Source organism: Mastomys coucha, unplaced genomic scaffold, assembly GCF_008632895.1.
Source record: "Mastomys coucha isolate ucsf_1 unplaced genomic scaffold, UCSF_Mcou_1 pScaffold12, whole genome shotgun sequence".
Taxonomy (NCBI): domain Eukaryota; kingdom Metazoa; phylum Chordata; class Mammalia; order Rodentia; family Muridae; genus Mastomys; species Mastomys coucha.
The window spans coordinates 48657240-48669718 of NW_022196894.1; positions in this window are offsets into that span (position 1 = coordinate 48657240).

Sequence of the window (12479 nt, forward strand, 5' to 3'; positions counted from 1 at the left end):
AAAAAAAAAAAAAAAAACAAAATTGAGTGAGTTCTTTTTGCATTGGCACTTGACATATATATGTATATATATAATATACATATATTATATATATACATATATATATGTATGTATATATATAAATACACATATATACATATTTATATGTATATATGCATATGTAAGTATCGGTATGTGTGTGCATCTCTGTGGGTGTGTAAGTTGATGAGACAAGATTGTTGGGCCCAACAAAAAGGTGAATGTGAGTATGAATATATGTATGAATGTGTATGTGTTTCTATGCATATTTGCTTGTGTTAAAGTTTTTCTTTCTGTGGGTGTGACTCTTTTCCTAGTTCAATTAAAGTTAATTGCTCTAAGCCTTGACTGGTCAGTGAGAGGTGAGGGTTCTAGGCAATAGAAAAAATGAGCCTTTAACACCAATCCTTTTCTTAATCCCCTGTTGTTTTACAATTGAGAGCTAATTGCCAGAGACCTGCTACTCCTGGTCTCAGAGTAACTTAGAGACAAGATGGGCAGATGTTATTTTATAATAAGCAAACTTTATTCTTGCAAGACCAAGTCTTGCCTCTGCTGATACTCCATCCAATTGGCTGCCTTCCAGAGAGGAACCAGCCAGGGCCATAGCTCCTTGAAATTCTGTACTGTGTCCATTTAGCAGAATAGCTATAGGTACAACCATTTTCATTATATGTCTTCCTGTCTCATAAGTTGTGTCTTAACTCTTTTTAAATCTGGGGAATTTTCATTGGTAACTCACTGATAGCTTAAAAGGATTTAATATATTTTCTCTACTTGTGTATAATTTCTGCAGTTTCTTCCTGTTGATTTCTGATTTTATTCTATTGTGAACTAATATCATATATGTTCTTTCTAGTTTCATCTCTGCCTTACAGTCTTGTGATTATAGGAGTGTATTGTCTAGTCTCTGGTTGAATGTGAATGTGCGTGACTGTGTGTGTGTGTGTGTGTGTGTGTGTGTGTGTGTGTGATGATATGTGTTAGTGTTGATTTTGTGTGTGCATATTCTTGTGTATGAATGTTCATGTTGAGAATGTGGATGTACCATGATGTGCATGTGGAAGACAATCCTGGGATGTTGGTCTTCACCTTGTATCTTGTTTATGAAACAGCAGGCTAGCTGACCTCATGGCTTGGGGAGGGCAATTTTTCTGTCTCTACCTAATTTTACCAAAGGCACATAGGGATTGATTACAGGTGCATGCCAATACATCTAGCTTTATGTGAGTTCTGGAAATAAAAATGTCATTGCTCATGTTTATAAAAACATTGTGCCTATTAAGCAATTTCCCTGTATTTTGTGTGATATGAGTGCTAGTGATATAAATTCAAGATCTTCATGCTTGTGTGGTAAGCTCTTTTTTGCCTAATTCAATACCCCAACTCTAACTGTTTTATTTTTATTTCATGTTATATAAAATATGTTTTGAAACATGTTATATTTATATTGCGAGTCATGAAATGACTTCTGAAGTAATTGTCCTCAGAAGTGGTTATTGATAGATATTACTGTTTCCATCTTATTTAATGCGTTGATTAGTATTTGTCAACTTGACAGAAACTAGAATCATTTTGAAAGAGGGAAAAATCACTTGAGTAATTGCCTTATCAGATTGGCTTATAGAAATGTTGATGGGGAATTGTTTTCTGATTAATAATTAAAGTGGGAGGGTCCAGCCTCTGCAGGTGGTAGCAAGTCTAGACAGTTGGACACCAGTTATTTAAGAAAGCAGTCAAGAAAAGACAGTCTGTAAGAACTATTCTTCAAGGGTCTCTGCTCTAGTTACTACCTTCAGCTTGCTGCTGGAGTTTTGCCTTGGTTTCTCTTGATGGTTATTAACCAAATAAACTCTTTTATCCCCAAATTGTTTTTGGTAATGTTTACCTTTAGCAACAGAAACCAAACGAGGAGACTCAGTCTGTAATAACTCTTTACTCTCATTTGTTTTGTTTTGTTTGGCTTAATGTTTTGCAGCCCTAGCTCTTTTTAAGCACAGTTTTGAGCTTTATTTTTCATTCTACCTTAAGACGTTTTTCTCTGTGTTTTTATTCTGATTATCTAGACATCTTGTGGCTACTCCTAGATTTTCTTCTTAAAAGGGATCAAAAAACAATAATTAATTTTCCCTTTTTAAAGAAGGGTTTGAAGTATCAAACATCATATTTTAGATTTTTGTCATTATAATGAGTACCTGAAGCAGCTATCTCATGAAGAGGAAAGGCACATGTGACATACAGATTTGGAGGTTCAAAGAACTGGCATCTGTGCTGGCTACCAATGATGATGGATCACTAGGTGGCCAATGATGGCATGTTGGCGAGGAATTTCTATAGCATCAAAGAATCATACTAGGGACTTTGGTAGAAGGAGGAAGAGGATAAAAAAGGCCTGCATTTGTTTTTGAGGACACTCTACCTATGACCTATGAGTGTAAAATAAGATTCCACCTACATAGGTTATAAATTGTATCCTGTCACTTGGGGACCAAGCCTTTGGGATAGATACCTTGAGGAGACACATAATACAAGCACATTTGAACCATAGAATAGAGAGAGGCTTGGTTTCAAATGTCAGTTTGAAGCTACATGCTGACCTCTACAGTGAGCAGCTTCATGTGAATAGGATTTCAATAACTTCTCTGTGTTATATCCTCAACCATTTCCCACAGTTGCACCAAGAATGCAATTGTAGCCTAGGTCCAAGCTATAAAGCCATGTAAGTTTTCCCCTTTTGCTTTGGTCAATTTACTACCTCCTACTTCTACCTGATTTGGGGTTAAAGGTCTGTAAGTTCAAAGGCATATACTACATAGTACAAAAATATTTTTTCATTGCCACAAAATAATTTTTACTGAAATCATACACGTATGTTTATTGACAAAGACGTATCTCTATGTTGACGTCTACTGTATGTATATATAATTTTATAGAAATAACACATTTTATAGTAAATATGTTCATTTTTCTATTATATATATACTTGAGACAGAGTCTCACTTCATACTTCAGGCTGCTGGCCACAAATTCATGATAATCCTCATTTCTCAGCATCCCTCACACTAAAATTATAGGTATGAGCCACCATTTCCAGCTTGGAACTTTCAGGTTTCAGTAGCAAGATCAAAATGTATGTACTTTTAAGATTTGTAATGTACTTTTCCAAGAAATCACCCGTAGCAGTATCTCATTGCACAGCTCTGCCAGGGTTATCTAAGTGCTACAGCACTATGATACAGCAAAGGAAGCAGAGATTCTATTGTCAGTCACAGGCTGCTTTATTTCTCAATGCCAAGAAGATTGAGAAAGCTAAATTACATTTTCTTTCTAAAAATATTTTAATACAAATAGGGAGTTAGGTTAGCATGCTGTACGATTCTTATTTGAATTTCCTCATGCATAAAGAACAAAGTACTTAGTTCCTGGTAGGTCATTGAACCATCTTGGAATCATGGCAGATGTTTATTAGTCATGCTTCCCAGTTTTTTTTCTCAATCACAGTCTAGCTGCAGAGATCACAGTGAAGATCTCCCAGCAATCCATGGTGACGGCATTGCTGAGAATCTATATGTGATTTCAGTCATAGGACCTGTGTTACCTTTTACTTATTTCCATTAGCTATTTAGTGAAGAAATGTATCGTTAGGTCGAGAAAAGTTGCAATATTTCATATGATTTAATAATAGATTTTCCATTTTTCCTAAAAGCATCGGGATATAGGATATTCTTGGTTTCAGAAAACAAATCTGTTTGGGTGGCAGTAATGATCAAATAAAAGAAGAGGCTATGGGCACAAAGTGGATTGGCAAGGTAAGTTTAGCATGAAAGCATTCAAGGAGTGTTTTCACATTTTATTCTACAGGCAATGAGTAGGTGTTTCCAGATAGTGTAAATAAGTTTTTATAAGAAAATAATTTCCTGGTAAGTAAAACTTTGGATTAAATCAAGCTAAGACTATTTTTCCTGAGAAGCATTCTCATAAGGGATAAATGATACACTTAAAAATCACTTTGGTAAATTTTCTCCAGTTCATTCCACCTAGCAGAGCTAAAATCCCTTATATATAAAATCCTGTATATATATATATATATATATATATATATATATATGTATGTATATATATGCCTTATATATAATAGGATCATTAGAGGACTCTGAATGTTGAAAGAGAAAAACAGTCAGGAGACCAAGACAGAGTTTTCATTTCCCCTCAGAAATGTCGTAATTTTAGCTGAAATGCCAGCAGCTTGTAGTAGCATGGAGAGAGACTTATCAAAGGAGAATGCACATAAGTCATTATTTCTTCTTAATTACATCTCTTTCATCAATAAATTCTATGTTGCAAACGTTAAGCCACTTCGAACATTATTTTCTCTTTGCTGTTGTTATGGGTTACCATGGCATCTGTGGTTGCAAACAAGAGAGTGATTTTTTCTCTCTCAGTTCTGGAGGCTGGAAGATGAAATGGATTGTCAGGGCAGAGAGCTTTCTCTCTGGAGCAGAGGTTCTCAATCTGTCTGTTATGACCCCTATGGGGTCACATATAAGATATTATAGATATTTACATTATGATTGTCATATTAGGTTATATACATTATGGTAACAGTAGCAAAATTGCAGTTATGAAGTAGCAACATAGTAATTCTATGATTGGGAGTTACCACAACATGAAGAATTGTAAAGAATCACAGGACTAGGAAGGCTAAGAACCATTGCTCTAGAGGAAAATCCTTTTCCTGCCTCTACAGGTTTTCTGTATGACTTGCATTCATCTTTCTCTCTCCCTACACTTTTGTGCTTGCATGTATATGTGTGTGTGTCTGTGTGTGAATGCGTGTGTTTGTTTTCTGTCTCTCTCACACAGACACATGCTTTTTTTTCCTCCATTGTCTACTTCATCTCTTATTTGACTCTGGTTTTTCTGCCACTCTCTAAAGAACCAACGTCACTATACACTCTGCATTTACTGTCTTAGTTGTTTTTCTGTTGCTGTGATAAAACACAATCACGAAGAGAGATTCATGGAAGAAAGAATACATTGACTCATGGTTCTGGATAATTAGAGAAAAGAGCATGGCAGCCAGAGTTGAAAGCTGGGAGATCAGCAATTTTTAGGGGCAAAGACAAATCAGAGAGCAAACTGAAAATTGGGCAAGGTTATTGATGCTCAGGCCACTCTCAGTGATGGATTTCTCCCAGCAAGCCTGCACTACCTCTTAAGCCTCCTCAAATAGTATCACCACCTAGGAACCAAATTTTCAATTCCTGAAGCCCATGGATGACAAGTCTCATTCTAATCACCACATCCAGGTAATAACTCAGTAAAATACTCCATCTCAGGATCTTTAACTTAAATGCACCCACAAAGTTCCTTTGTCATACAATGTATTATGTACTTCTGTGTTGGGTATTGGTATATAAATTTCTTTTGGATATCATAGCTTTCTTTATCCAATATAGCATTTGCTCATTTGGATTCAGTAATGCTAACTTCTCTTGTTTTTACTACTTGAAGATTTGACCATTTCTTTTTAAGACCCCTTTCTGACTTAATACCCTCCCCCTTTGAGTTACTGAGACTTCTTAGTTTTTTTTTTTTCTTGTCAGTAGGGATCATTCTCAAAGGGGAAGCTAGAAATGTCTTTTAAAAATTTTAGTATGTGATTGAATTTTTACACAAATTACTTGAAGACATCTCAAATATTACTATGTCCCAACCTTTCCACCATTTATTAATGCCACATTCCTGTGTCCTCTGCCAAAGTGAAAAGAAAAATCATGTATGCCTTTTTCATCTCCCCTAATAAATAAATATACAAATTAAATTAACTTCAATTCCCCTATAATTACCCTCCCACTTGCACAGACAGTCATCAATGTGGGTCACTTTTTTTTCAGTTCCATAGATTTTGACATCAGACTACAAACAGCCTTTACTCTAGAATTGCTCCCTGTTAAGCCATTCTCCACATGGCAGCCAGGCTAACAGTCTCTAAGCATCCTTATCCCTCCTTTGTAAACAGAAGACTGAATCACACCACACCTATCCAGGGCCCCATGGTCTCTTTATGGGTGTTTGGATAAAATGAGAGCACTTTCAAAACAAGGGATAAAGTTGCAAGCTCACTGGGTTATAGAGGTTCTTGGCTTCCCCTTCCACTTGCCTCTCAGTTGCTTTTTATATCCTAGGGTGTACTTCCTCCTTCTTTGGAATCTTCCCTGTGCAGCTGTTTTTCTCAGATTCTTACCTAACTGCTGTTCTCTTTGCAGATTCCTATCCTCTTCCTTGAGTTCAGGTTAAAGGTACTTACAATAGGTACTTATAATACATTTTGTAAGAAACAGGAGTCCCCTCCCTCTAGAGTTTGATTGAAGCCTTTCCCTATCTTAGAAGTAGGTATTACAGCAAAAATGACAATATTTCCTGTGGAAGTTGCCAATGTAAATGTAATTGTATAGTCTAGCTAGGCTGTATAAATGACACAAAGACCTGGAATTTAATTTACAAGCTGTAAGCCTAGATTGGGTGAATTTTACGCATTATTTAACCAGTAAGAGTAAAACGGAGCAAAGTTTACAAAACATCACTTGGTATACTAGAGAAAGTGCTCATCTGGACTGCAACCAAATATTGGGAGCCAGTATTTAGCATTTGACTACATAGCAGCACCAGACTAACCCCCAACATGCCAACATAGAGATGATAATCCTTTTGTAAGCAGATACTTCATGTGAAAATAACCATAAAGCAAGCTTAAGGCTTGAAGGCCTAGGACCTTTGTTAGGGCTCAATTCATTTCCAAGATACTTTCTGCTAATCTCATAATCAAGACTATTAATTCTGTTTCCAATGGAGACATCCTAACTTCCTGCATTCCTGTGATCTGGAGTTTTAATTGATAGATATAATCCTGTTCATACAATGTGTGGCACAAAGACTGAAGGAAGGACAATCCAGAGACTGCCCCACCTGGGGATCCTTCCCATATAAAATCACCAAACCCAGACACTACTGTGAATGCCCACAAGTGCAGGCTGACAGAAGCCTGATATAGCTGTCTCTTGAGAAGCTCTGCCAGTGCCAGACTAATACAGAAGTAGGGGCTCACAGCTATCCATTGGACTGAGCACAGGGTCCCCAATGAAGGATCTAGAGAAAGGACCCAAGGAGCTGAAGGGTTTGCAGTCCCATAGGAGGAACAACAATATGAACTAACTAGTACCTTCAGAGCTCTCAGGAACTAAACCACCAACCAAAGAGTACACATGGTGGGACTCAGGGCTCCAGCTGCATATGTAGCAGAGGGTGGCCTAGTTGGTCATCAATGGGAGGAGAGGCCAGTGATCCTGTGAAGACTCTATGCCTCAGTGTAGGGGAATTCCAGGGCCAGAAAGTGGGAGAAGGTGGGTTGGTGAACAAGGGGACGGGGGAGGGAATAGGGTTTTTTTTTCCCTCATAGGGGAAACCAGGAAAGGGGAGAACTGTAAATGAAGAATGTAAATAAATACATTTGAAATGTAAATAAAGAAAATATCTAATAAAAAAAATTCAATAAACATTCCTGAAAAAGGTAAAAAAAAATAGATATAATCATGTTCAGTGCTGATCAGAAATCATACTGTAATCTCATTTAAATTCCTTAGCAACCAGTTGAAGACGATAACATTCTACCTGTGAGTATTGTAAAGACAGTAAAACATGATACTCCTCTAAGAAAGCTATATCCATGCTTTGGGTGTGTGTTTTTCTTTTTGATCACCTCTCATGCATTTAACCTTGTGCCTATAATCTATATTAAATTCTTTTTTAAATAACCTCCAACTTGTTTTCATTTTTTATTTTTATTTTTCCATCAAAGCCAAGAGTCATCTGGTTGTCCGTGTAGAGATCTTTGACAAAAGCTGCTCAGGAGGCTTCAGGCAAAATTGTGGAGCTCTGTATCCACCCCTGCCACTATTGATATATTCAAGGTGGGGGTAGAATGGGAATAGCACCACATCCTCATTTGCTTAAATGTCTGGGTCCTAAATTGGTGGACTGTTTAGGGAAGAATTAAGGGGTATGGCCTTATCAGAAGAGATGGATCACTGGAGGTGGGATTTTAGGTTTCAAAAACCCATACCAGGCTCAGTCTCTCCCCCCCCTTCTCTATCCCTTCCCTCCCTCTCTCTCTCTTTCCCTCCCTTGCTCCCTCTCCCCCTCTTTCTTCCTTCTTCTTCTTCTTCTTCTTCTTCTTCTTCTTCTTCTTCTTCTTCTCCTTCTCCTTCTCTTTCTCCTCCTCCTCCTCCTCCTTTTTCTCCCTTCCCATTCCCCCTTCTTTTATTCATGATCATGATATAAAACTCTCAGCTACTGCTCCAGTGCCATGCGTGTCTGCTTCCCACCATGAGAATCATAAAAAAATGGACAAACTCTCTAAAACTGTAACCAAACACCCAATGAGACGATGTCTTCTATATGTTGACTTCTTCGTGGTGTCTGTTCATAACAATAGAACACTACCTAAGATACCTACTTAGCCTCAACTACCTTCATGTTCTAATTTTCCATAGCACTAAATTATAAGCACCTTGAGGGCAGACACAATGTCTATATCTTACAATCTTAATAGTTATTTAATAAAAGATGAAAAATTATATTATTATTTTTGTTTTACTTTTTATTTTGAAAAATTCTATGTATATAAGTAACAATTTTTTTTTTTTTGAGACAGGGTTTCTCTGTGTAGCCTTGGCTGTCCTGGAACTCACTCTGTAGACCAGGCTGGCCTCGAACTCAGAAATCCACCTGCCTCTGCCTCTCAAGTGCTGGGATTAAAGGTGTGAGCCACCACTGCCAGGCAACAAAAATTCTTAAATTCAGCTGTAGCAGTAAATTATGAGCAGTTCTTTTTTTGTTTTTATTACTATACACTTTTTTATTTATTATATGTTTTCTATATTTACATTTCAAATGTTATCCCTTTTCCTGGTTTCCCCTCCAAAACCCCCTCCCCTTCTCCCCTCCCCCTGCTCACCAACCCACCCACCCAAGCTTCCTGGTCCTGGCATTCCCCTACACTGTGGCATCGAGCCCTCACAGAACCAAGGGCCTCTCCTCCCATTGATGACTGTCAAGGCCATCCTCTGCTATACATATGCTGCTAGAGCCATGGGTCCATCCATATGTACTGTTTGGTTGGTGGTTTAATCCCTGGGAGCTCTGGGGGTACAGGTTGGTTCATATTGTTGTTCCTCCTATGGGACTGCAATAGCTTATGCTCTAAGATCAAGAATTGACAAATGGGACCTCATAAAATTACTAAGCTTCTCTAAGGTAAAGGACACCTTCAATAGGACAAAACAGCAACCAACAGGTTGGGAAAAGATCTTTACTAACCCTACATTCGATAGGGCACATATCCAGTATATACAAAGAATTCAAGAAGTTAGACTCGAGAGAAACAAATAACCCTATTTAAAAATGTGGTACAGAGCTAAACAAAGAATTCTCAACTGAGGAATACTGAATTGCTGAGAAGCACTTAATGAAATGCTCAATATCCTTAGTCATCAGGGAAATGCAAATTGAAGCAGCCTTGAGATTCCACCTCACACTAGTCAGAATGGCTAAGATAAAAAACTCGGGTGACAGCAGATGATGTGGATGTGGAGAAAGAATCCATTGCTGGTGGGGTTGCAAGCTGGTACAACCAATCTGGAAATCAGTTTGGCAGTTCCTCAGAAAATTGGACATAGTATTACCTGAGGACCCAGCAATAGCACTCCTGGGCATATACCCAAAAGTCGCTCCAACATGTAATAAGGACACACCCTCCACTATGTTCATAGCAGCCTTATTTATAATAGCCAGAAGTCTGAAAGAACCCAGAGGTCCTTCAAGAGAGGAATGGATACAGAAAATGTGGTACATTTACACAATGGAGTACTACTCAGCTATTAAAAACAACGAATTCATGAAATTCATAGGCAAATGGATGGAATTAGAAAATATCATCCTGAGTGAGGTAACCCTATCACAAAGAACACATATGGTATGCACTCACTGATAAGTAGATAAGTAGCCCAGAAGCTCAGAATACCCAAGATACAATTCACAGACCACATGAAGCTCAAGAAGAAAGACCAAAGTGTGGGTGCTTCAGCCCTTCTTAGAAGGGGGAAACACAATACCCATGGGAGGAGATGCAGAGGTAAAGTGTGGAGCAGAGACTGAAGGAAAGATCATCCAGGGACTGCCCCACCTGGGGATCCTTCCCATATACAATCACCAAACCCAGACACTACTGTGAATGCCCACAAGTGCAGGCTGACAGAAGCCTGATATAGCTGTCTCTTGAGAAGCTCTGCCAGTGCCAGACTAATACAGAAGTAGGGGCTCACAGCTATCCATTGGACTGAGCACAGGGTCCCCAATGAAGGATCTCGAGAAAGGACCCAAAATTATATTATTTTATTAAACAAAACCTGCATGTTTAGGGCTGTAAATTGTAGTTTTCTTTGAAATATTTTTTGGTGAATAGTTCAGGTTCTCTTAAGAGATAAAGAAAGAGAAACAGCAGTCTCTAATATCTCATGATACACTTAAATAAAAAAATTGTCTTTAAAGAAATGAAGTATTAAATGATGTGATTTATTGACAATATGCATTAATCTCTAACAAGGCACTTATATGTTTAATAGAAAAATATTTTTGATAATTTTATATACTATTTACAACAATTTATTTTAAGAATAAAATTCCTGATTTTTCATAAGTGGCAAACATTTTGACTTGCTGATTATACAAGTGTGAATACATGTAAGTTGAGTGCTAAAAATTCATTGAACTTAATTTTGATTAAATGCAGTCTGAATAGGGCCATTGCAATACCCAGTGATTCTTTAATGACAATTTTAATAAAAGTCTTACATTTTGTGTCTTGATTTTAATTTCTGTCTCACTTCCTTTTCCTGTTGCTGTGATAAGATTCCTTGACCAAAGCAACTCAAGAAAGGGATGGTTTATTTTAGCTCATAATTCTGGGATATAGAGTATGGCAGATGAGTCAAGGCCGCAAGAGCCTGAAGCAGCTGGTCAAATTGCACTGCAATCAGGAAGCAGAGAAGAGTGAACACCTGTACTTCGATCCTGTTCTCTTCTTTATCTATTCCAAGATCTATGCCCAAGAAATGGTCTGGGCTACAGTTAAAATGGGTCTTCCCAGATGAAATAATTCAGTCAAGGCAATGGCTCTCAGACATTCTCAGGGCCTAACCTGAATCCAGAGATCTTCATGAGTCTGCCTGGAGGCCTGTCCTCTAAGTGATTCTAGATTCTGACCTGTTGATAATCAACACTAACTGTTGAAGTGTCCTTGATTCACAAGTCTTTGACTCATTACAACATTTCTGAGCAAAATGTGAATGTTCTAAATAATCTGAAAATAGTGTGCATGTTGAAACTGTTAAGTCATGAACATCTGTGTTTTTAAGTTCTCCATTTTCCTTGATTTGGAGTTTAGAATGAAAGATATTAAGTTTCTAATTCAAAACAAGAAACTATAGAAAAATGTGCTGCAATGTAGAAACTGTTCAAAAACAGTAATTATTCTCAAAACCATGTAATACACACACAAACACACACATATGCCAACTGCTTTCAAATGATTTATTTATTTTTTTCTCTAATCATGTATTCTTTCCCCACACTGTCAGAGTTGGATTATTTCTGTGAAGCAAGAAAGAAATATAAAGTTCCTGTCAATCCAAAATTGATGCCTCAGGGAAAGGAATTGTATTGACCCCTCAGACCTTCTTTCCTTACTATGATTTTTTTTCTTTCTGAAGTAAATGCAAAAAAAAAAAAATTGTGTATGTGTGTGTGTGTGTATGTGTGTTTGTGTGTGCCTGATTTTTGATTATATATTTAAAATCAACATTCTTCATATATGTTAAATAATATTCTTAAGAACACTTTTTTTAATGACAACCATGCAACTTTATACATATGCAAACTAGGATTAGAATTTGCAGAAGTAGGGTAAGAGGAAAATGAATAGAAGAATTCAAGAAAGAAAAAAGTTCTAGGAAACTAAAAGGCATAGAGAAATTAATTTGAATTGATAGTAGAGAGGAAAGGCATTATAAGTTTAATCAAAACCTATGCTACCAATCTTAACCAAGTAGCTTCCAGTTCTAAAAATAGTTTACTCAACTACTAAAAAAATGTTTTGTTCCCCTAGAGATTCACTAGTGATGACAGCTTCCCATTACAGTGAGTATTGCATTTCTGACATATTTTGAGTCAAAATATCAAGGGGAGAAGAAATGAAAACCATGATTTTTTTCCCTGAGAGGCAGTAAGGCTTTTGTACATTTCAGAGGTAATAGTCAAGGCTATGAATTCTTCCAGCTTTGTTTATAGAAATAATGAGAAGGCAGTGGAAAGGACAGTCCACATGAATGAATGTAGACCACCTC